Source organism: Lonchura striata, chromosome 35 (assembly GCF_046129695.1).
Source record: "Lonchura striata isolate bLonStr1 chromosome 35, bLonStr1.mat, whole genome shotgun sequence".
In the NCBI taxonomy this organism is placed as follows: Eukaryota; Metazoa; Chordata; class Aves; order Passeriformes; family Estrildidae; genus Lonchura; species Lonchura striata.
The window spans coordinates 4,169,601-4,194,498 of NC_134637.1; the positions used below are offsets into that span (position 1 = coordinate 4,169,601).

Consider the following 24,898-nt stretch of genomic DNA (forward strand, 5'->3'; position numbering starts at 1 on the left):
CAATCCTCAGGGAATTAAACTCCTTTGTTTGTTTTACTAGAGAGGCTACTCCCGTACCGATACCTGCTCCCCCTGCAAGCATTAAAACTGCCACTGTAAGTGCGGTCAAAGGCTCTCGTTTTTGTATGTGGTGTTCTGGGATGTTTTGTACATTATACATATATTCATTGGGGTGATAGATAATTTTGGGAATCACAGCCACCTGTATACAATAGTCAGAGGTTTCGTCAAATATTTCTAAGGAAATACAGGGGGTGAATCCTCCTTTTGAGCAGATCCACTTGGTGTTTTTAGCGGGAACTAGCCATTTAGCTGGAGTATCTTTCCATTTAGCTTTAGTAACAGTCTCACATAAATATTCCAGGTGTGTGGGTACTCTGCCAATACATCGTCCCCTTCCTGTTATTGAAGCCAAAGTCATTCCTTTACCCTGGGAATCTTTCCAATTACATTGCGGGGGATTGCTACCATTAAGACGTCTCGCTTTTTCAGATATCCCTACAGCTTCGTAAAATGGAGGCCTAATATCAAAGCAGAGCCAACAGTGTTCTGTTAATTCTGGCTGAGTAGCATTTAAGACTTTATATACTCCCTCAACTAACTTCCAGAGAGTGTTAAACCGGGAATCCCCACTTGGCGGTGTTGTAGGAGTTGTAGTTTGGTTATCCGTTATCAGGTTCCTAGCTGTTAAATCCCCAACTATTACAGGATTAGGGCCCACTGCCTGTGTGTCTGCTGGTACAGGCCCTTTCTTTATGGTAAATACGCTCCCTCTGTCTTTTCCAGGTTCCCAATACCGAAAGCCCCATGATCTTCCCACCATCCATCCTGGGTCTGTGGGCTCAGTTATGTTTAAATGCACAAATTGGCAACTCCCTTTCCACCCACCCAAGAAGGCGCCACTAGAATCCTTTTGTGGAGGGGTACACCCATAGGGTCCCCATGATACTTTAAGAAATTTATCTCCTGCTGCCTGCCAGTCTGAGGCTATTGTTTCACACCCCCAGTACCCACAGAAATATTCTCCAGGGTAATTGCAATACCCCTTTCCTGGGTTTGATGCTGGACACATGTAAAATCCTGCGGTATTAAAACAGGGTTCTACAGGGGCTAGTTCACATAACTGTGGGGTAAAAATAGGGAGTCCTGATGTTATCTGACTCCGAATTACCCTGCCATCTATTCCGGTTAGCATCCACTTAAAGGGCTGGTGCAGAGCCGGGGAACCCTCCCCTTTATGTATGATACAAAGCATTAAAATACTTATAATCTGCCAATAAGGGTGGGGTCCTGACCTTGTTTTTACTGCATAATATCCTGTTTTCCCTTTTTGGGTTTGTTGCCTTTTTGGTGTTTCAGAGGCAATCAGACGGGTTGTCCAGGGGAACCTAGTACTCGGTTGGCAATAGTTGGAGCATTTCAGCATTATTCCATTGCGGGGGGACCTGGCTTTTTCCCCTTTGCCTCGCTCGCCGACCCGGTTTCTTCGAGCCGCGAGGTGAACCATCTTCTCGGCAGCAGCGGTACTCGCCTGGGCGTCCCTTCCCCTGCTCCTGCCTAACCTTGTACTGTTCCAAATTTTTATCCTTCACCGGGGGTGGGTCGCACGGGACCCCCTTTAGTTCTCTCCGACAACACCCTTTTATAATTTGGGCAACAAATGGAGTGGGTTCGTTAGTATGGAAACAAAAGTTTCCTGGATGCACTCCTTTTGTGTATATTTTCCACCAATCCTCAGACTCGAAACGAACCCACTGTTTTTCCAATTCCCCTAATTTTAACACAATTTTGGTTAACTTTTGTTCAGCCTTATAGCATTCTGTACAGACCCCAGTTGGCGGCCTCCCCTTTTGGCAATGGACCCACCACCGTTCTTGGCAAACTTTACACGCAAAGCACACAAAAGGATAACAATCACAATCTACCTTATTACAAATTATCAAATAATCACTAACAAGCAGGTAATCATATCCCTTTTGTTCCCCTTTGTGATCAACTTGAATGGTACACACAGAGTTCATCAGTTTTTCTTAATGGTAACCTTCAAATCCCCAGGCAGGCTGGTTACTTTCCACTGGTCATCTGTGGTGATCGGACCTTGTCATGGTTTGACACTGGCACAATGCCAGTGCCCCCATGAAAATGTGATCCCTACCTTGAATGCTGTGAAGTGGAATCTAGAATAGAGCAAAGCAGGCCCAAGCTTAATAACAGGAAAAAAAACTTTATTAAACTACCACTACAAAAGAAAAGAGAAAACTAAAGAAGGGAAAAAAAAACACACAAAGATCCAAATGAAAACCTTGCAAAACATTCCTCCCCCCACCACCCAACTCAAACAAACCACAGTGAGACACAATCTGGACCCCAATCAGGTTTCCACCCTCCAAGCAATCGATACTCAGTCCATCGAGGGAACAGAGTCTCTCCTGTGCCTAGGACCCCCCAAGAAACACAGCTCCACATCCTGTGTTTCCATGTCACACATGGCACCGCCCGGAGAAAAAGTTTGCCATGGTGACCCTTCTCCTTTCCATGCACAGTGCTCTCACCACCAATGCATGGATGGTCAGACTGCCTTTAGGATTTTTCCTTTCAAGGATGCCCTGCCAAGAGGGGAGAAAACAACAGTTCAGTTTTTCATTGTTTGGGACCACAGTCCCCCCCCATTTTCCCCTGGGGCCGAGGGCTCAAGAACAGAGATCTTCTTCTCTTCTCTTTCCTTTCCAGGGCAAGGGGGTGCCACCACAAACCCCCTAACCTTTTCTCTGTTCACTCCACTTTTGTCTTTTTCTCAGCTGAAGCAGGTCTCTTGACTCACTGGCATCCTCCCAAAACACAGTCCCTCTTGACGGAGAAGATTTGGTTCAGGTTGTGGCTAACACGGAAAAGTCCAGCCAAAAGCCACTCCTTGTCCCCCTCCCATCCAGAATTCCTCCTTCCAACATCCCATCCCAGGGTCCAAGGTGTCCCTCTTCCTCTCTTTCAAACCGAGGAGGGGAAAGGAAAATTCACAAAGCTTTCATTTCTCAAGGAAGGGTTAAAAGTCCGAACTCCCAGGATGGCTCGATGCCCGGACATCCAGCAACTCCCACGCACTGGGCACCTTGCAGCAGCTCCCCCCGCTCCTCCTTCCTTGCGGCTTTCTCTCTCCCTCTCGGGAGAGGAACTCTGGGGGGGGAAATGGAGACATCCCAGATTTCTTCCACCCTTCCATCTGCAGGGGCCAGCCCGATTTCAGTCCTTTCACCACCCTTGGGGCTTTCGGCCTACCTTTCTCAGGCCATGGGGGCTTCCCCTCCCCCACCCAGCTCGTGGCTGGGCGGGGGAAGGTCTGCACTGCACGCTGACTGGAACCAAAAAGAGCGAGTTCCCCTGGGAATTCTGCTTTCAACCCCTCTGTGTTCTCAGAGGCGTGTCTACTTTCAATTGGTCAATATCTAAACTGACCTCTTCCTTCCGGGAAAAATTATCTTTCCGTGTCAAACCACGACAGACCTTTAACTCGACTGGCATGTGTCCACCCCTTCTCGGCTGTCCATATCGCAGTTCCTGTGGTAAGCAGAACAACAAAGGGGCCTTCCCAACGTGGGGTTAAAGAATTTTCTTTCCAGGATTTAATAAGCACATTGTCCCCTGGTTTGATTTTATGTATTGTAATGTCTAAAGGTGGCCTCTGTGTCAACATCCCTTTTTCCCTCAATTCCTGCCTTCGGCTCATAATTTGTATGATATAATGCTTAATCTGGGAATCCTTCAAGCACGGATGGTCTGTAGGGGCTTCCATATCATAAGGCATTCCAAATAGCATTTCAAATGGGGAGATTCCTACATCAGTTCGGGGTTGAGTTCGAATATTTAATAAAGCCTGAGGCAAACATTTGACCCATGACATCTTGGTTTCTATCATCAACTTCGTCAGTTGTTTTTTTATTTCCCCGTTCATCCTTTCCACTCTCCCCGAGCTCTGTGGATGCCAAGGAGTGTGATATTTCCACTGGGTTCCTAAGGCCGTTAAAACATCTTTTGCGATTTTAGAAGTGAAATGAGGTCCCCTATCTGAGTCTAAATATTCAATTAATCCATATCGGGGAATAATTTGTTCTAGTAACACTTTTACTACAGTGTTTGAGGTGGCTCGGGCAGTAGGATAGGCTTCCACGTAATGGGTCAAATGGTCTACCAGTACCAATAAATATTTATACCTCCCCGCCTTTGGTAATTCTGTAAAATCTATTTGTATGTGTGAGAAGGGTCTTTGTGCTAACTTCCTGCCGCCCATTGGTCTTTCTCTCAGTTGTTGTTTATTCACTTTTTGACAAGTTAAACACTGTTGAGTTACCTGTTTTGCAAGGTTATAGACTCCTATACACATATATTTTATAGCAAATTGATCAACCAAGGCTTGTGTACCCCAATGGGTTTTCTCATGGATTGCTTGTAGGACCCTCATTGTCATCCCTTTTGGGAGTACTTCCCGCCCATTGGGCAATACCCATTTGCCTTCCTCTTTTTCTCTTATCCCCATCTGGCCTAATTTCTCCTTTTCTTGCACAGTGAAGGCTAGTATGTAATCAATAGGTCCATGAAACCAGCAATGTTTCTTTCGAGGGGTATCACAGGCACATTTTATTGAGTCTATCCCATAGTATTTCCAGCAAACCCAACACGGTGGATCTTCTAAGTCAGCTCCACAAGTGGAGCAATCCTCTCTCCTTGTGACAAGCCCTGTACATGGCTTTAAATTCATCAGGGCCGCTCGTTTCGCTTCCTGGTCTGCCAAATTGTTTCCTCATATCGGATTTCCAATCCCTGCTTGATGTCCTTTTACATGGACAATGGCTATTTTCTCTGGCCCTCTCAAAGCTTGTAATACCTGCCGAATCAATTCTTTATGTACCAGCCCCTTTCCCTGTGAGTTAATAAGTCCCCTTTCTTCCCAGATTTTTCCAAAAGTATGAACTACTCCATAGGCATATTTAGAATCAGTGAAAATAGTCCCACTTTTTCCTTCCAATAATTTTAGAGCCCTAAGCACCGCATATAATTTGCATGCTTGGGCTGACCAGCTGGGGCTAAGGGGACCAGATTCTACTGTCTTAAATGTTTATTATAGCATACCCGGATTTCCTTTTCCCTTCCAGAACTCGAGAGGACCCATCTACATACAATCGAGTCCTTTCCTCTAGCTCTTCTTCCTCAAGATCCGGCCTTATTTTTGTTTGTTCCTCTATTTGTTGAAGGCAATCATGTGTTAGTTCTGTAATTGGTTCTCCATATAAAAACTGGGCCGGGTTTTGCAGGCTCGTTGTTTCTATACTTAACTTAGGAGAGGAGAGTAGGATACCTTCATACCTTAGAAGTCTGGCATCCATTATCCATTTATCAGCCTTCTGTTGCAAAACTCCACGAATGTTATGGGGAGATAAGACTTTTAGCTCACTTCCAAAGGTTATCTTCCCAGCTTCCTCTACCAGGAGAGCAGCAGCCACTATAGCCTGTAAGCATGTGGGCCACCCCCGACTAACGGGATCCAGGAGTTTGGAGAGATAAGCTACCGGTTTCTTTTTTCCAGCCCAATCCTGAGCTAACACACCATATGCTACTCCCTCATTTGCACAAATAAATAAGTAAAATGATCTCTTTAAATCTGGAATGCTAAGGACTGGAGCATTGACTAGTTCAGTTTTTAATGCTTCTAATTGATCTTCATCATTGGTGCTCCATTTCAATAACCCATCATTAGTTAATTTTTCATATAAAAATTTGACTTTTCCACTAAAATTTTCGATCCATTGTCAGCAATACCCGAAGAGTCCCAGTAACTGTCGGACTTGTCTTTTGTTCTGTGGGGCCTGTAGGGAAAGTGTTCCTTGGATTCTATCAGTGTCCAATTTCTTGGTTCCCCTTGTTAACCAGTGCCCGAGATATTTGACCTCTTCTTCTACAAATTGCAGTTTTGACTTAGAGACTTTAAGTCCCTTAAGGCTTAAATAATTTAGGAGTTTTATACTTTCTTCCCTTACCTTTTTTTCCTCTTTCCCTGCAATTAATAAATCATCCACATATTGTAGTAACACCATCCCTTCCCCTAAAGAATAAACTTCCAATACTTGTTCCAAAGCTTGTCCAAACAGATTTGGGGATTCTGTAAATCCCTGGGGAAGGACTGTCCACCTCAATTGTTGTTTTCTATGTGTATCTGGATCCTCCCATTCAAAGGCAAAATAATCTCTAGAAGTTTCCTTAAGGGGACAAGCCCAGAAGGCATCTTTGAGATCTATTACACTATACCACTGGTTTTCTGGGCCAAGTTGACTTAAAAGGGTATGTGGGTTAGCTACCACAGGGAACCTTTCAACGGTTCTTTTGTTAATTTCCCGTAAATCATGTACTAACCTATAACTACCATTGGGTTTCTTTACTGGTAAAATGGGGGTATTAAAAGGGGACATACATGGTTCTAAAAGTCCCTTTTCTAAAAGCCTTTCTATTTCCGGTTTCAGTCCTTGCCTCCCCTCCTTAGATATAGGATATTGCCTAATTCTGACAGGTATCTCTGGGTTCCTAATAGTTACTTCAAAGGGTTCAATATTCAATTTTCCTACACTATCAGGGGTGTACCAAACCTCTGGATTAATCTTTTTCTCATCCTCAGCCCGGAGAGGACACAATTTTAATGTCAGTTCTCCCTCACTAATCTCTATCCCTATCCCCAATTCAATCATCAAATCCCTTCCCAGTAAATTATAATCTGCTTCTGGTACTAATAAAAATGACCCAATTCCTAATTTGGAGTTACTTTCTAAGAGTACATCCTTGATTATAGGTACTCCAAAGGGTTCCCCTTTGGCTCCAATCACCTGTATTATTTCAGATGAAATCTTACACCCCTGGGGAAGGGTCTGGACGGTCGACCTTTCCGCCGCTGAGTCCACAAGGAACTCATATTCTTGCTGCTGGGGACCTATTTTTAATTTTACCAGGGGCTCTGTTCTTTCTCTTGTCCCCAGCAGATGGAGCCCCTGACACCCCTAATCTTCCTTAAACTTCTTTTCATCAGCCATCCTTTGTCGACATTCCCGTTTCATATGTCCCTTTTTCCCACAGTAAAAACAAACAATCCTATCTCCTCCACCTTGTCTTCCTTCATGCACCTGTCGACCAGCTCCCCTCAAACCTGCTGGGTGACCACCACCCCTTCTTTGGGGAGATTGCCTCTGTCCTTCCCTTACAGCTGCTAACATAATTTCAGACTGCTTTTTGTAGTTCTCATCCTCCCTCCTAACATAAACCTTCTGAGCCCCCCGCATTAACTCATCCAGCCCCCTTGCTTGCCACCCTTCTAACTTTTCCAACTTCTTTCGAATATCCACCCACGAATTTACCACAAAATGAACTTTCAACAATGTCTCTCCTTCAGGAGTGTTAGGGTCCACCCCTGAATATAACTGAAAGGCTTTTCTCAGCCTCTCCAACCACTCAGTTGGATCTTCATCCTTCTTTTGTTGTTCCTTGAATGCCTTTTGTACATTCTGTTCACAAGGGACAGCCTTCCTTATTCCCTGTATTATTATATTTTGCAAATCACCCATATGGGTACGGTGTAATGGGTCTTGATTATTCCACTGGGGATTATGTAGGGGCCATTTAATATCTGCTAATGGTCCCTGTTGATGTTCATCACCCCAGATTCTCATGCCCATTTCTCTAATCATTCTTCTTTCTTCTGCAGAAAACAAAATCCCTAACATGGATTGCATCTCCTCCCAAGTATAAATATTAGGTCCCAAAAATTGATCCAACTGCTCTGCCACCCCTAAAGGATCTTCTAACAAATGTCCCATTTCCTTTTTAAATTCCCTAACATCCCCCGAGTTTAATGGGACGGATATGTACCCTATTCCCAGAATCTGGGCAGGCTGTCCTGGTTGCGCAGCATTTGGGTTAGGCACCATTCCCATTCCATGCTCTCTAAGGGGAAATATACCCAATTCTTGCTTTCCCTTTTGTCGGGTCTGGCTTCGGGTTACTCGCCGAGAACCCTCAGGGATATTTTTCTCCAACCTTTCACCTTCCGGTCCCTCATCCTCCGATAATTCTTGGGTGAGTGCCGAGGGACCCGGGTGGTAGATTAGCGAAGGTTCTGGGAGGGGGGGGGTCTAAAAGCTGTGGCGGTGGAGGTGGCAATGGAAGAGGTGGGGGTGGTGGCGGTATGTATGGAGGGGGAATGCCTGGAGGTAATTCAATTTCTTTTGACCTCTTTTTCTTCCTCTCAGTATTGAGAGCAAATAATTTTGCCCTTGTCTCTCCTCTTATCCAGAGGGCTGCATATTCACTTTCTTCTAGATTAAAGGGTTCTTTTGAATTAACGTAAATATTTAGGGCCTGACAGATCCAATCCTCAGAAGACCCAAATACTGGCCAATATAACTGATCCCCTCTTATTTGTTTCCCCCCCCCAAACTTCCATGCAGTAATGAGCCATTTTCACTTTATCTTTTCCCTTCCTAGAAGGAAAGGCATTCCAATATTTAATCATTAAGCCTAATGGACTGATCCTCTGAAATAAGGGGAAGTTTTACAGGGATTCCCCCACCCATGGGTTCAGCAGGCTTGCTTTTCCTCTGACCCATCTTCTGGAGTACCTTCTCTCACACACACACTTGCTTCCCTCAATTCGTGGCCCAGTCCGTCGCTGGATATGGGAACCGCACTACTATGAGGTCCACACTTGCTTGGGGAGTCCGAGCTGCCGGCTCCCCTCTCATACATCACACTCGTCACACTCCAGGATCCCCGACCCCCGACCAGGCGGTCCCGTTCTCCCAGAACAGGCCTCCTCTGGACACCTGGTCCTTCGGAAAATACTTACACCATCAGGTGTCTTCGCCTGGGGCTTCGTGCACAAAGATTAAGGGGGTAGCCAGCAGTTCCTTGCTTGCTATTGGATTTTAGGTTCGTCGGTCGGAATTCGGGGAGGAGTGTCCCTGTAAGGCCACTGTTAAAGCAAAGGCAGTGGGGCGCCTCCTCAGGAGACCTCCTTTCCAGGTGTTCCGATCCGAGTCACGGCACCAAATTTGTTATAAGTTGAGGCAAATAATTTTATTCAGCCTGTTAAGATCAATTAATAATTTTATTAATTACAGCAAGCGATAGCAAGCAAAACAGCGCTGGGTTCAGCTGGGAGCCTGGCTCCGCCAAAAGCTGACAACCTTTCCTTCTCTTCAGTCCCTTTTTATCTTGCATGAGTGGGGGTGATGAGTCTCCTTCCACCGTGGTTATCAGTCCCAAAAACAATGGATTTCACAAGTGGGGTGGTGTGTCTCCTTCCACTGCGGTTTATCAGTTTTCAGCAACAATGTGTTTCCACTGCGGTTATCAGTTCCAGCCAGTCCTGCAAAATCTTTCACAATCTTTGTTTGTGGTTACCAGTCAAGCCTGCAAATTCCATGTCCCGACTTCCCCCCCTTTTATCCTAATTTCATACTTTTGATGAACAAACAAGTCAATGCAGTTTCTCACATGCGTGTTGTGAGTATACCGGAATCCTTTCGCTTCCCCCGTGGCCGACCACTTCCCTCTCAGGCTAGTGGAACTGCGGTTCATTGGGGTCCCTCTTGCGCCGTGACTATGTCACGTCTCACACACACACCCACTCACGCTCCACTCAACCACGCGACACTTACGGCTCCTTTTCCCACGTGGATTCTTTGTGCACGTTGATTTTACGAGTGAAAGTTTGCTGCTGCAGCCTCGGAGATTTAGCTCCGAGTTCCGAGAGCTCTGGGCCTGTTTATACCCTTTCCTTAACGTGGCTTCTCGGCTGTTTTCAGAATCTGGTTGGTTCCGTGGAGTTCCTCAGTCCTGTCTGACTGCTGAAATCAGCGGGGCGCCGCCTGGATCAAGGATAGGGGAACCCCCTGGATACCCCCAAACCAGATCACGTTGGGGTCACCAAGATGGTTATAAATGAAAATTTGTCCAGCCAAAATAATATGAAAAATAAAATATTTATTTTGCAATCAAATTTTATCTAGCCAGCCACAACTAAAGAACAGAGACGAGCCTAGGGTCGGCCCTGGGTATGCAACAAGGAGTGAGCCTCAGCAGAGGTTTTCCCCTATGCCCACACACCTCCATCCTGGCACAAGCAGTTTTTATAGGGAAAATTCCACCTGAGGCCAGGATTTCAGCAATCAGTCTTCTCTTCTATTCAGAGTCCATAGGTTAATAAGATTTTCTTTTTTGGTGATGAGGAGAAATAATTCAATGTCTGGAGTAGGTGAATTCCTGATGAGATTTTATGGGAAGGCTTCATTCACATGGATCTGTCTGAGGATTTCCATATCCATCTTGGGCCGTTTACGCGATGATCAGCATCTGATGATCAACACCTGGGGTCCCGATGGCCAGTACCTGGAGACTGGACATAGCCCATCTCCTGGCCGAGCCACACATCCTTTTACTTGTAAATCAGTTTCTAATATACATCCAGTCTCGCCTGCAAAGAGGGGGGGGAGGGGGGAACTAATACAATGGGTATAATCTAACAAGTATCCAATATTATATATTTCATACAAGGAATGGTGCGAATTATATTTACTACACATAACATGGTGACAGGTCAAACACAGACTAGGGATGGGGTTCTCTTTTTCCCAACCAGCATACCCATCCAGCCCCCTCCACTGTGCCCATCTTTTCCATTTAGGGATGTTTTTCATCCCCAAAACCCCCTCCCATGACTCCACTGGATTATTTTGCATCCTGGTCCTAGTGTGGGTGGGGTTGTAGGAGATTCCCAGGAGCGATTAGCTAATTAACATTTCAATGTCAGTACTCAGTTCGAGCCAAGTGTCCCAGCCAGGCTATTTTGTTCATAACAATCCCTAAAAATCCAGAGACATTCCCCTCAAAAACTCTGGAAATGTTCCCCCAGAAACTTGGGAATGTTCCGCAAAAACCCGTGAATTTTCCACCCAAAATCCAGAATCTTCCCACAGAAAAGTACTGGAATGTTGCCACAAAATAAAACCCAGAAATGTTCCCCTAACAATCCAGGAATGTTACCCCAGAAACCCAGGAAAGTTCCCCCAAGAATGGGGAATGTTCCCCCCCCCACAAAAAAAAACGGAAATGCCCCCACAACCTGCCGCGTGTGTGAGCCCACCCAGCCAATAGTAGCGTGCCCTGCCCCGAATCAACCAATCACCGCGCCGCACCTTCCCAAACTAACCAATCACCGTGCGGCTCCCCTCAGCAACACCTGCCTCCCCTGCGCCGCTGCAGCCAATCAGAGGCGAGCCGGAAATGGCGTCCCCTGACCCCAGGGCCGGGCATGAGCCCGGTGGCCCCGGGCGCCCCGGGCTCGGGCGGGTCCTGCGGGAGGCGCTGGGAGAGGCCGGAGCTGCGGGAGCTGCGGAGGGGCCGGGACAGGTGGGGGAATGGGGGATGAGGGTCCTAAGAGGGGACCGTGGGGGAGGGGTCTTGGGAAGCGTCTGGGGAGTCTCAGGGGACATCCTGGGCTGGGCCCGATTGGGATCTGGGAGTTCTCAAGGGGGTCCTGGGGGGTCTCAAGGGGTTCTGGGGGGATCTGGAGCTCCTGGGGGGGGGTTTGGGGGTCCAGGGTGATCCTGGGCCAACCTTGAGGGGGGCTGGGGGGGGGGGTTGGGGTTTCTGGGAGAGGTCTGGGGAGATTTGGGGTCCTGGGGAGTCCCAGGCCCAGCCTGCACTGGGGTCTGGGGGCACAACAGGGTCTCCCTGTTTTTGGGGGGTCTGTAATGGTTCCCCCTCCCCAAAGAGCTCAGAGGGCACCCTGAATTGGCTCCTGTTCCACCAGCCGGTGCCCGCTGATCCAGGACAGCCCCCAGTGAGTCTGGGTGGTTCTGGAGAGCTGTTTGGGAGGTCTGTAGGGATTTGGGGGGCTTTTTTTTTTTTTTTTTAGATTTGGGGAAATTTTTTTTAATTTAGGGGGAATTATTGGGTTTTGGAGAGAATTATAGGGGTTTTGCACTGGTTTTGTGGATTTGGGAGATTTTGAATTTGGGGGATTTTATGGGCGTTTTGGGGAAGGGTTTTTTGCTGTGTTTATTGGCATTTTTGGGAGGTTTATTTCATTTTTGTTTTGGGGAGGAGTTTCCATTGGGATTTTGTGGGATTCTCTGGAGCTTTGGAGGGTTTTATTTGAATTTTTGGAGGTTTTACTGGAATTATGGGGGGCTTTGGGGTTTTCCTTGGTTGTGTGAAGGGAAGAGAGGCACCAAAATCTCCCTAAAGCCCACAAAAGTCCCAATAAAACCAATGAAATACCAATTAAATTTCACAAAATCCCATTAGAACACCCTAGAAGCCCAATAAAAGCCCCCAAAATCTCTTGAAACATCAACAAACCCCCCAAAATCCAAAATAAACCTCACAAATCCCCCAAAAATGTCCCCAAACCCACAAAAAGTCTCAGAAAATCCCCCAAAGACCCAAAGAAATTCCAGCAACACCCGAAAATCTCCCAAAACTCCCCAAATCCAAACAAAAATCCCAAAAACCCACAAAAAATTCCTGAACGTTCCAAATCCTCAAAGAATCCCACTAAATACCCCCAGAATTTGAATAAAATCCCCCCAAAACCCCCAAAAATTCCAATAATACCCTCCAAAATTTCAGAGAAACCCACAAAACCTCAGTAGAACCTTCCAAAATCATAAAGAAGCAAAAAATTTCACTTAACCCCCGAACATCCCCTGAAAAACACCCCTCCCAAAGCACCAATAAAACACCCCAAGATCCACAAAAACCCCCAAAATTCCCCAACTCCCCCAAAACCTAAAAATTTTTTTAAAAAATCCCCAACAATTCCCCCTAAGCTCCCAACACAATTCCCTAAAGCCCAGAAGAGGCCCAAATGCCCCAAGCCCTCTCAAGCCCTCCCTGGTCCCTCCCAGAGGCGATCCCTGGCTCGGTCTCAGGCTTGGCCCCTCTGGGGGATTTTGGGACAAACTGGGCAGGTTTAGGGTGGCTTTCAGATCCCCTGCGGGCATTCCAAGCATTTTCAGGTGGATTTTTGGCCCCTTTGGCTGAGTTTAGGCTGAATCTGGTTTAAGGGGGATTTTTGATCCCGTTGGATGATTTTAGACCCATGTGGGGGGCGTTTGGGCCCATTTGGGTCATTTTAGGACAAACTGGGCCCACATAGGTGAATCTTAGTCCTGTGTGGGTGATTTTAGGTCCCTTATTTTTGTGATTTTGGGCCTATTTAAGTAGGTTTTTGGCTTCTTTGGGGAATTTTATGTGAAACTACTCCTTTTTAGGGTGATTTTAGGCCTTCTTGTGCTGGTTTCAGGTACCTTTGGGTGATTTTAGGTACCTTTGGGTGATTGTAGGTAAAACCAGGTACTTTCAGGGTGGATTTTAGGTGCATTTGAGAGATTTACGGGTGATTTTAAGACACTTTGTGTGGCTTTTAAAACATTTGGGGTAATTTTAGGCCATTTGGGTTGGATTTTAGATCCCTTTGGATAATTTTAATCCCATTTGGCTGATTTTAGGCCAAACCATGTGGATTTAGGGTGGATTTTAGGGCCCCTTTGGCTGATTTTAGGGCACATCTGGTGGATTTTGGCTATATTTGAGGCCCTTTTGGGTGAGTTTAGGTCAAACCAAGCCCTCTTAGGACCGTGCATCCCCTTGACCACACTCCTTTCCCCTCAGGGTTCCGCCCTTTCCTTGCCCCATTTCCCCTCATGGTTTGCTCGCTTAGCCTGTTTGATGGTAGCGCACATCTCCCAGTCATGGATCATCTGAGAAATACTGTCCATGGTTAGATCCACCCCTCAGTCTCGTGCCCACTTATAGGTGGCATCTCTACCCTGATGGCTTGAGGCATCATGGGCCCATTGTGCTAGGAACAACTCCCCCTTGTGTTCCAAATCAAGGTCTATCCTTGACACCCCTATCTTTGCAGCCTGATCTATCTGCTGATTGTTTTACTGCTCTTCATTAGCTCTACTTCTGGGGACATGGGCATCTACATGGCGAACCTTCACAGGTAACTTCTCTACCCAGGTACCCATATCTTTCCACTCTTCAGCAACCCAAATTGGTTTTCCTCTACACTGTCAGTTAGCCTCTTTCCACCTCTCCAGCCACCCCCACAGAGCACTGGCTACTATCCATGAATCAGTGTAGAGGTAGAGCTTTGGCCGCTCCTCCCTTTCTGCAATGTCCAGGGCCAGTTAAACGGCTTTGAGTTGAGCAAGCTGGCTTGATCCACCTTCTCCTTCAGTGGCCTCTGCAACCTGTTGTGTGGAACTCCATACAGCTGCTTTCCACTTCCGATTCATCCCTACAATGCGACAGGAACCATAAGTGAAGAGAGCGTAGTGTGTTTCCTCTGCTGGCGGTTGTATGGTGGAGCTTCTTCAGCCCGTGTCACTGGTTCTTCTTTATCTGTGACACCAAAAATTTCACCTTTGGGCCAATTTGTAATTACTTCCAAAATCCCAGGGTGATTCAGTTTACCAATATGGGCATGCTGTGTGATGAGAGCAATCCACTTGCTCCATGTAGCTCTGGTGGCATGGTGGGTGGAGGGAACCTTTGCTTTGAACATCCAGCCCAGTACTGGTAGTCGGGGTGCCAGGAGAAATTGTGCTTCTGTGCCAATCACCTCTGAGTTGGCCTGAACTCCCTTGTAGGCGGCCAAGATTTCCTTCTCTGTCAGGGTGTAGTTGGCTTCAGACCCTCTGTAGCTCCAACTCCAGAATCCCAGTGGTCGGCCTCGAGTCTCATCAGACACCTTCTGCCAAAGGCTCCAGGAAAGACCATGGCTCCTGGCTGCAGAGTAGAACACGTTATTCACATCTGGTCCTGTCCTGACTGTGCCAAGGGCTACTGCATGAGCAATTTCCTGCTTTATCTGGGCGAAAGCTTTCTGCTGTACAGGCCCCAGTGGAAATCGTTTTTTTTGTGGGTGACTAGGTAAAGAGGACACACGATCTGACTGTACTCAGGAATATGCATTCTCCAGAAACCGATGGCGCCTAAGAAAGCTTGTGTCTCCTTCTTGTTGGTTGGTGGGGACATAGCTGTGATCTTGTTGATGACATCTGTAGGAATCTGATGCCGTCCATCTTGCCACTTTATTCCCAAGATCTGGATCTCTCGAGCAGGTCCCTTCACTTTACTCTTTTTGATGGCAAAACCAGCTTCCAGGAGGATTCGGATGATTTTCTCTCCTTTCTCAAACACTTCTGCTGCTATGCTCCCCCACACAATGATATCATCAATATATTCTATATGTTCTGGAGCCTTACCCTTGCTGTGTCTCCCCCTTGAATCCATGGGGACAGATACCCTGTGGAGCCCGGCCAGCTGGGCAGTGGGGCAAGGTGGGCAGAGGGAAGGAACTTCTCCTTGGATTCCGGGGGGCTTGGAGAAGCTCCCACGTGAGTCCAAAGATGAGCTGGTCCCACAGGCAAAGGAAAGAGGCGCTCTCCCTCAGGATTAGTTCCAAAGTTTAATGAGGGCCTGGAGAGATCCCAGGCGACATTTGACCTCGAAGAGCCTCCGGAGCAAGAGAGAGCGGGCCCCGCCCAGAGCAGCCAGGTATAGGGGTGCGGGGAAAACCGAACAGCCAACGGGGGAAGGACATGGAAGTGGCTCTCGGGGGGCAAGGCCTCAGAGTGACCACTGAGGAGCGGGTCAGGGAGGAGTCCCAGCCAGGGTCCAGCTACCTGGTGACCCTGGGGGAAGAATCTGGACAAAGGGGAAGGGTCACCAGGTGATGGACACATCACCTGGGAGGAGACAGGGGGATGGGTTGGGCTTTGATGGACATACAGGTACTGATGGGGAAGCTGGGATGAACCAAACAGGTACAAAGAGGGGATATGGAGGGACAAACCATTATGAGGGGATATACAGTGCAAACACAACTCTACAACCCTTTTCTAGTGCAGTGTGGATCAGTCCATGGCAGATGGTAGGACTGTGCTTCCACCCCTGGGGCAGTCGGTTACAGGTATACTGCACTCCCCTCCATGTAAAGGCAAACTGAGGCCTGCATTCTGCTGCCAGAGGAATGGAGAAAAATGCATTAGCAATGTCAATAGTGGCATACCACTTCGCTGCCTTGGACTCCAGCTCGTACTGGAGTTCCAGCATGTCTGGCACAGCAGTGCTCAGTGGTGGAGTCACTTCATTCAATGTACAGTAGTCCACAGTCAATCTCCATTCAGAGGAGAAGAAGGAAAGCAAAGGCTGAAAAGCCTCATCCCCTGCTTGTCCTCTAACAAACTGGCTGCACAACCATGACTATGAGCCATGCATTCCTGGAACAGACTTCAGCACCTTTATAAACCCCCTGCAAGCCATGACACCCAAGCCCAGCCCAATGGATATTCTGGTCAGTGCTCTTCTACTCCAAAAACTACGTATTAGGGACAATACCGGAGCTATTCCTGGATAAAAAAAATAAACCTAGGGACCATGGAGGGATTAAGATCTCAAAAAACCCTAGGGATCAGAAACACATGCAGGCCTTCACCCCAAGAGACACTATGAATTCAAACAACATAACCAGTAACTGCTCCATACCAACACAAAGTAATTGGAACAAAAATATGATTAGAACATGTTGTTTTCCACTCTCTAGAGCCAAGAGTTGGGCACCAAAGTATTTGTCCTAGTTTAGGGCAAATTTGGGAGAAAAACCTCTGGAAGGAGCCCCCAGAAAACAAACTCCCATGGCCCTTCCCCCTCACTTGGTTCGGGAAGAATGTCCTTGGAGAGAAGTGGAAAGAACATGTTTATTTAACAAACAAATCACTCCCCAGCACCAAAAAAATGAACAACACCAGATGACACCAAAACTCTTTCACCACTCTCAAGAAGAGATGTCAAATCCAGAAAGTCTCTCTTAGCAATGATTGCCCGTGTCTGGGCACTGGGAATTGCTCTCTGGCACTGGGGATGGCTGCTGCAGATTGCAAAACGCAGGATATTGGTGTTCCTCAGTGTTTCCCAGGTCCCAGTCTGGAGCAGGTTGGAATGATATTCAGGGAAGGGAAAGGGAAAAAAAAAACAGTCCAGGGGAAAAAAAAAATTGACTGCTTAGCTAAACTAACAAACAAAAGCAAAGGCAAAAGCAGAAGCAAAGCAAGCAAGCAAAGCCAGCAAGCAAAGCAAAAGCAAGCCAGCCAGCACTAGCCTCTTCTAGACAACAGACCATGGTGGGAGGTGAGCTGGTTGATAACAAGACAAAACAAACCTTCACTTTCAGAGTCAGTTCTGAAAGCTCAGAGCGTAATATCAAACATAAACAGAACACACGACTGGGGATACAAACACCATAACGTCGCCCTAGGACAGGGGTGCAAGAAGATTGAGCATGTTAAGATGGCATCCGCAGAGGACCACCAACCAAAGAGACTAGAAAAAGGTGCTGTTCTCATTTCTAGGGATAGAGCATGGGCAGGTATCCCCTCTTGTCTGCTTGGAGGTCTGTGCACATTTGGGTGGTTGTCGTGTTCGCACCCAACCAAACCCAAATTATGAATTGGCAACAGACAAGCAATTAGAGAATCCAAAAGTGAAGCACTGATAATTTAGACAAACACTGAACCAGAAATTATTCACTGGTCTAAGCTAAAATGAGCTGCAATCTCTTTATTTTTACAATGGGTTGCAGTTGTTAAAGCACATGGGGAATTGGGCTGCCTTGAGCATCAGGTAGTGAAACAAGCTTTAACAACAACCACAATCAGTGACCTTCTAGCAGACAAAGAAATCACTAGGAAAGCTACCCTACAAAATCAGGCAGCTGCTGCATGGACATGAATGCTAAGCATTCAAAGGTCTCTGCTACTTCAACTTAACATCAAAGGCACCAGACATCCAAGCATCCCTGCGAAAAATGCAAGAACTAATAACTGACATAAAAAAAGAATCAGAGGACTGGCTGGGAAGCATCTTCTCAGGGTGGGGGTTGACTGGGTGGATCTCTTCCATTGTTAAATCTATTGTTTGGTTTATTGTAATTATTTTCCTTATTGTAATATCCTTTGCTATAGTTGTCTTTCCACTGCCGCACACCTCAACTTTTCTCCTGAAATTATTGTTACCAAGACCCCTGATTGTCCTGACCCTGAGAACCCCAATGTCAATAGCCCTGATACTAAGGAATACTAAGCCTCCCACCTCAATGGTGGTATGAGTTACGCCCAAAATCAAAGTGTAACCCCAGTCCTTCCTCTTTTTGAAAAAGATAGGAGGAGATGTTCTGGTTAGTGTTTTTTTTTACCCCAGTTTTCAGTTTTGTAATCCAGGTTCTCTGATAATGATTGCTTCCAAATCCTTTCCTGTGTTCCAAGTTGGTTTCTCCTTAAATTGTATCCACTCCTGATATAAACCACCCCCCTTTCTTGTTCCCTTGTCTCTCATTGGAACTTGCTCTGTAATCCACACCCCTTACTCCTCCCCTAAGGTTATCCCATTTGCTGTCTGTTTGTACCTGCCCACTGGTTTTAGCTTGTTTATAAACCATTGTAGGGGGGTGCTTTGGGTCTTTTCATTTCTGAATCTCTGGATTAAAGAACTGCTAGAATATCAGGCAGAGAGTATCCTTTGACTCTTACTTTTCTCCCTGCTGCTGGTAAAGCTAATCCCACTGCAGAGCCATAGCTCTGAAGTTCAGCTCCTGATGGACTTATCCAGGAGGTGTTCCATACACTTCGGTGTGGCTGCTGGTGTTCTTAAAGAGCTAGCTAAAAACTCCAATTGTTTGCATCACCCAAACATTCCCAGTATGATGCCAGTGCTCCCAGTGTGATCTCAGTTGCTCCCTGTCAATGCCAGCACGACCCCAGTAGCTTCCAGTATGATCCCTGTGACTCCCTGCCTATCCCAGTTTATCCCAGTCACCTCAAGCATGCACCCAGTCACTCCCACTTCCTCCCAGTTGCTGACAGCCAGTCCCAGTAATCCCAGCATGATTCCAGTCACCTTCAGTGTGAGCCCAGTCTAACCCAGCATGGGTCCAGATGCTGCCAGTGTGATCCCAGTATGATACCAGTTGCACTCATTTGCCCCTGGAATAGTCCTAGTCCCTCTCAGCAGGGTCCCAGTCATGCCCAGTTGCCCCCAGTATGAATTTAGTTGCCCCAAATGCAGTTCTAGTTGACCCCAGCATGATCCCAGCTGTTCCCAGTGTGGTTCTGTCCCTCCAACATGGTTATAGACACTCCCAGTGTATCCCAGTTGCCTGAATGCCGTGCTCCTGCCCCGGTTCCCTGATCTCAGCCCCGGCTAGCTCGTCCTGGGGCGAGGGCGGGCGATTGAGGCACCCTCCGCCGCTCCCAGCTGGGGTTTGGAGAGTGCCTTTGTGGGTTCCGGGCAGCGCTAGCAAGCCTCGCGGTGGTAAATGAAGAGCGGATCCTGCTGGGGGCTAAGTCCAAGTTTATTGTGGCCCAACGGGGCCAAATATCCTAGAACGGTGCCAGCCAACAGGAACAAGCACAAGGTGCTTGCACTGGCTTATAAACTGTAAGGGAGGGGTAACCAACGACTGATGGGGATAGGGATAGGGAGTGGCTCCGGGATGGGGTGATACAACGTGGTCCAATGGGGGAAGGATATGGGGGGAGCCCCAGGTCCTCGCCCAATCACCCGGTGCCCTGAGTAGAAGCTTCTGGATGGATGGGAAGGGGCACCGAGTGATAGACAAGGCACCCGGGGCGGGGGTAAAATGCCTCTTTCAGGGTGATGGATAGATACTGGAAAGGCGGGAAGGGAGGACAAGGCGGGAAAACTGGCGATAAACCAAGTTGCACACGGGGGTACAAAGGAATAAACCAATACATAATACAGGGATAATAAAACATACAAATAACGCAACTCCACACCTGAGTAAGGTTCTATTTACCTCAGAATGATCCCAGTCTTTCCCAGTTACTCTCAGTTGCCTCTGGCATGATCCCAGTTTCTGACAGTTGCCCAAAGTGCGGTCCCAGTTGCTCCCAGTATGATCTCAGTTGGCCCAGTTGTGGTCTCAGTCCTCTCAGCATGGTTCCAGTACCTTCTAGCTGATCCCAGTTGGTCCCAGTATGTCCACATTTTCCTCCCAACATGGGCCCAGTATCTCCAGGTACCTCCCAGTCAGGATCCATTTGCATCCACTCTAATCCCAGTATAATTGTAGCCACCCCCTGTCACTTAAGTCTAATCCCAGTTACTCCCAGACACTCCCAGTATGATGCCAGTGGCCCCAGTGTGATCACAGTTTCTCCCTGTCAATGCCAACATGATCCTAGGGCCCTTCAGTATGATCACTGTCTCTCCTAGTTTATCCCAGTTGCTTCCAGCAAATAAAAACCTCAAGATGCTTTCCACAGCCATCCCATCCCATTCGTGATTTATACAGAGACTCCTGGCCAGCAATAATTCCCACTTCTTCCCAGTTGCTTTCAGGACCATTCCAGTTGCTCCTGGTCAATCCCAGCATGATTCCAGTCAGAGTGATCCCAGTGGCTCCCAGCATGGGCCTAAGCTGTTCCCAGTGTGGTGTCACTGCTCCTGGGGGAGATGGAAGGGGAGGGATGAAGAAGGACAGCCGGAAGGGATGGAAGGAGGAGAAGAAGGTGGGATTAGGGGGGAGGATGAGGAGGAGGAGGAGGAAGGGTGGAAGAGGAAGAGGAAGGGGAAGGGGAAGAGTAAGAGGACAAAGGCGGATCAAGGAAATGAGAAGGAACCATGAGGTCGAGTGCTCCCTGAATTTGCACCTGTGAGATCATCACCCCCCTGCCCCATCCAGCAGGTGAATAGGGAGGGGGGAGCTTGGCCCTGATATCCTGGGGACTCTGTGGGTTGGGTTTTTTTGGGGTGGACGTTTGGAGAATGAAAAACTGAAAAGCTGAGCAGAAAAGGCCCCTTGAAGGGACACTGGGGGGTCACGGTGGCAGCTGCTGTCAGAGGCAGCCTGGAGGAGCAGAGACCTGTGTCCCCCAGGAGCCCAAAGTGGGGATCCCAGAGAGGGGTGAGCACTGCCATTGGCAACACCTTCAACAGCCTGGAGAGGGGCAGGGGGGACTCCTGGGAGTCCCTGAACCCCAAAGCAGAGAATAAGAGGAGAAGGGACCCTGGGAGCTCAAAAATCCCCAGCATTCCTAGATGGTGAGTCCAAAGGGGGGGAGCTTTTGGGATTGCTGGTACCCCCAGCAGCCTGGGGAAGGTGAGGACCAAGTAAAGAGGGGGGGACCCCTAATACAAGTGTGATCTCCAGCAGCTAGGAGAGGGGGGAACCCCTGAACACCAAAGGGGAGGGACCAGGGACAGGGAACACCTGGGAGGGTTTTGAGGGCTGAATCTTGGTGTTTGGGAGACTTTTATGGAGTCCAGGTGGCCGTTGACTTCTAGAGATGAACTTGGGCAGAGGGATCTTCAAACTCAATGTGCTCATCCCTTGTTTTTCCCAAACCAGGATTTCCCATTCCCAACCATTGGCCGGATGGAAGAGCAGTCTTCAAGGCTCCCCTAGGCAGGTGAGGAGGAAGTCAGTACCCCTTTCCCCCTCTCTTCTGCTCCATCTCCCAGCCCAGCACAGCCCCCGGCTGCAGGACAGCCTTGCTGCCGGTGCCCTCCTGCCTGGGACGCACTGGGGGGATCTCCTTCCCCTTCCCTGTGGCACGGATATAATCCCATCCTCTCCCTGTCCTTCCTCCCCCAGAGAAGGAGAAGAAGATGAAGACCAGGGAGGACAAATCCCCGTGGCAAAACCTCATAGAAGAGGCCATTTTGAGTGGCTCCACAGTGCAGGAACCCAACAGGGAGGCAAAAGCCCCAGAGATCCCGCATGAAGAGGGGCTGCAAACACAGATCGCAGGGATCTGAGGAGGAAAGACCCAACCTGGGCCGGGGAGGCAGTCAGAGATGGAGACAGAGCTTGGAGCTGGTGGTCCATGAGTAAGCTCATGATGGAGAGAAGCCCCACATGTGCCTGGAGTGTGGGAAGAGCTTCAGCTGGAGCTCCAACCTGATCCAGCACTGGAACATCCACTCTGGGGAATGGCCATACAAGTGTGGGGGATGTGGGAAGAGCTTCAGGCAACGTGCCACCCTGATTGTCTACCAAAAGATCCACACTGGGGAGAGGCCCTGTGATTGTTCTGTGTGTGGGAAGAGGTTTCATGTCATCTCCCATCTCCTTCAACATCAGCTGTTAGAGGGAATGCCGCGGGAGACAAGACTCATGATATCATGATCATCAAGTCTCAGTTTATTGTAACAGATTACACAGTTTATATATGTTCGTTAATTAGCTCATACATATTGCAAAAGCCAAGCTCATGATTGGTTGCTATGTGACTTGTACTATTATCTTAAAAGTATCTTTATGATCGATACATGCCTGTCCAGCTGGCCTTGCAGTTAGAACAGCTTAGTACCCCTTTGTTCTTCTCTATCTACTTCTACATACCAAGCAGTTTCAATATCCTGCTTTCTGCACACCATCTACTCTTCAGGGCCATGCGAACTTTGCAGCAGTCACGTAGCCCTCCCTATTTGGATTAATTTTACAGTGTCATGTCCCTTGTCGTTCAACCATTCCTCTATCAGGCTCTCTTCATCTCCCCCGTTTTCCTTTTGTACAAGAAGGTATGCATTCAGCATTTTCTTCAAAAGCTGCTGCATCAAGCCTTGCAAGCAAGTAAACACACAGGGCAAAACAAGCAAAAGTATCACAATTATGCTTAGAACTATTATGCCATATTTGATGATGTCCCTCAACCATGGTCCGATCCCCAATCCTTTCAGCCAGCCTTCTAAGCCCAATCCTTCCTCCACCTTCAACTCTTGAGTTAGCTCGGTCAATTTTCGAATTTGCTTGTGGATAGATGTAGAGTGATCAGATAAGTTCATGCAGCACATTCCTTCAAATTCCTCACAACCATGACCTTGGGCTAGCAATAGGAAATCTATAGCCGCTCTATTCTGCAGCGTGGCATGTCTTACTGAGTCTACGTCCAAAAGCAGGTCACTTAGGGCCTTTGATGTAGCGTTTGTCTGTTTAGCTAACCAGCATCCCAGCTTGTTGAGTTGAGCTAATGCTCCTGCTGAGGCAACACCAGGCGCTAGGAAAGAGGCAGCAATAATAGCCTCAGGGGACCAAAATTTAACATTATCTTGACAGTTACTGGCAAAGTTATGTACACTGCGTCGCAATCTGCTGCCATGATGACGCCGAGCCATGTCTAATATCATTGATGTGTTGGGTGTCAGCAATGACAATCTTCCTAACGAACAAGGGCCTCCCTTTATTTTGGAAGGTATGCCAGCCCAAGCTCTGTCACCACAAATAAAGAATATTCCTCGGGGCAAAGAAAGCGGATTATTTGTTGACTTTGAAACCTTTTTGGCCGTGTACTGACACCAGATACTACTGTTTCTGTAAATTGGCAAAGTGGAATTAACGACAATTGCAGACCCATTGATTCCCTGTTGCTTGCTTGTCCAGTTAAAGTACAAACAGCAATCCATGCCAACTGCCCCCAGTAGCTCTAGCTCCTGGGGTTCTGCCGGGGCAATCGGTAAGTAGGGAACCCACCTGTCCCAATTATCTACAGTAGTATTCAAATTTAAATTATCACAAGTTGGAACACGTGTAGGACATGGCCATGTATCCAATGGTAGACCGACTAGGCAGGTGGAGAACGGATTGCCTGGGGAAGATAAAGCAAGACAGATGGACTCTTGCCCTGTTAGATTTGCCATTGTGACCCATACATTTGTTTTAGGTTGAGGTGGGACGTATGCCTGCACGCTTAGCAGCACGGCTGCGACGACGAAACCTCCTACACTGCGTGTCCCATTCCTCTGGGTCAACTTGCCACTGAATGGGGATGCCGATACCATTCTGACAACAGGAATCTATAATCCCTGTCCTTTTAACACCTAGAATTTTCTCTACTAAGTGCTGTACCCTCCAAGCTAGCCTTCTTAATTCCAGGTCTTCTGTATTTTCTATTAATCTCAGGCTCTCCCTGATAGGCTGACCTGTTAGTCGTGTTAAAGCGCGCTGTGGTGAGTCAAAGCTCCACTGGCGCTGACAGGTAAGACACCAGAATGCAGAGGTAAGGTGGTGCTGATGAATCCACCAACGATGAGAGCACCCTCCACAATATATTTTTACCCAAGATTGGTGGTCATAACTATTGCAAGTGAAGCAAGCAAGCAGACAAAAGCGGTCAAAGTCTCTAGCTAAATGAGGCAAGAGGCAGTCTTCAACTTCTCTCTGCGAGTCAAACAGGAACTTAGTCTGAAACTCTTTTTCTAGATCATACAGGATCCTGGAGATCGTCCTCTGTAGGCGCTGCCTCCTCCTCTGCTCCGGGCTGGTCATTGGTGGGCCGCACCCACTTAGCTGGGACCCACACAGTACCTGTTGGTGTAGAAACACACAGATAGCCCCTGCCCCAGTATAATACTTTGGCTGGACCTTGCCAAATTCCTGTTTTTGGATCTCTATACCTGACTACCATTTGCGGAGGGGTAGGGGCTTTAGAGGCAAAATGAGTAATTGCTGCGGGTAACCCCCCATCTCCAAAAATACATAAGTGATTAAGCACAAACAGGCATTTCAATAACCTATCCTGCACGCTGACTGTATCAATATATTTTTCCAGATATTTTTTAAGAGTTCTATTGGCTCTCTCTACTATTGCCTGTCCAGTAGGGGAGTTTGCAATCCCTGTAACGTGTGTGATGTTCCATGTTTGCATAAAGCGGGCAACACGTTTACTGCAATAAGCAGGGCCATTATCAGTCTTGATCCTCTGAGGCACTCCCATAACCGCGATACAGCTGCTGAGATGTCGCTCCACATGAAGGGCCCGTTCTCCTGTCTGAG

At 47.7% G+C, this 24,898-nt stretch overlaps 2 long non-coding RNA genes across 2 annotated transcripts; one reads left to right on the plus strand and one right to left on the minus strand.

The window, feature by feature from the left end:
• Positions 1 to 2,204: 2,204 nt before the first annotated feature.
• On the minus strand, positions 2,205 to 3,412 carry LOC144247904 (uncharacterized). The gene is made up of 2 exons (XR_013341368.1): positions 3,274 to 3,412; positions 2,205 to 3,171 (listed from the first exon to the last, which is right to left on the minus strand). It is a non-coding gene; the product is annotated as an uncharacterized LOC144247904 (long non-coding RNA).
• A 7,896-nt stretch (positions 3,413 to 11,308) lies between these two features.
• LOC116184723 (uncharacterized) lies at positions 11,309 to 24,691 on the plus strand. Its single transcript, XR_013341369.1, has 3 exons — positions 11,309 to 11,439; positions 21,473 to 21,533; positions 21,719 to 24,691. It is a non-coding gene; the product is annotated as an uncharacterized LOC116184723 (long non-coding RNA).
• Positions 24,692 to 24,898: the final 207 nt, after the last annotated feature.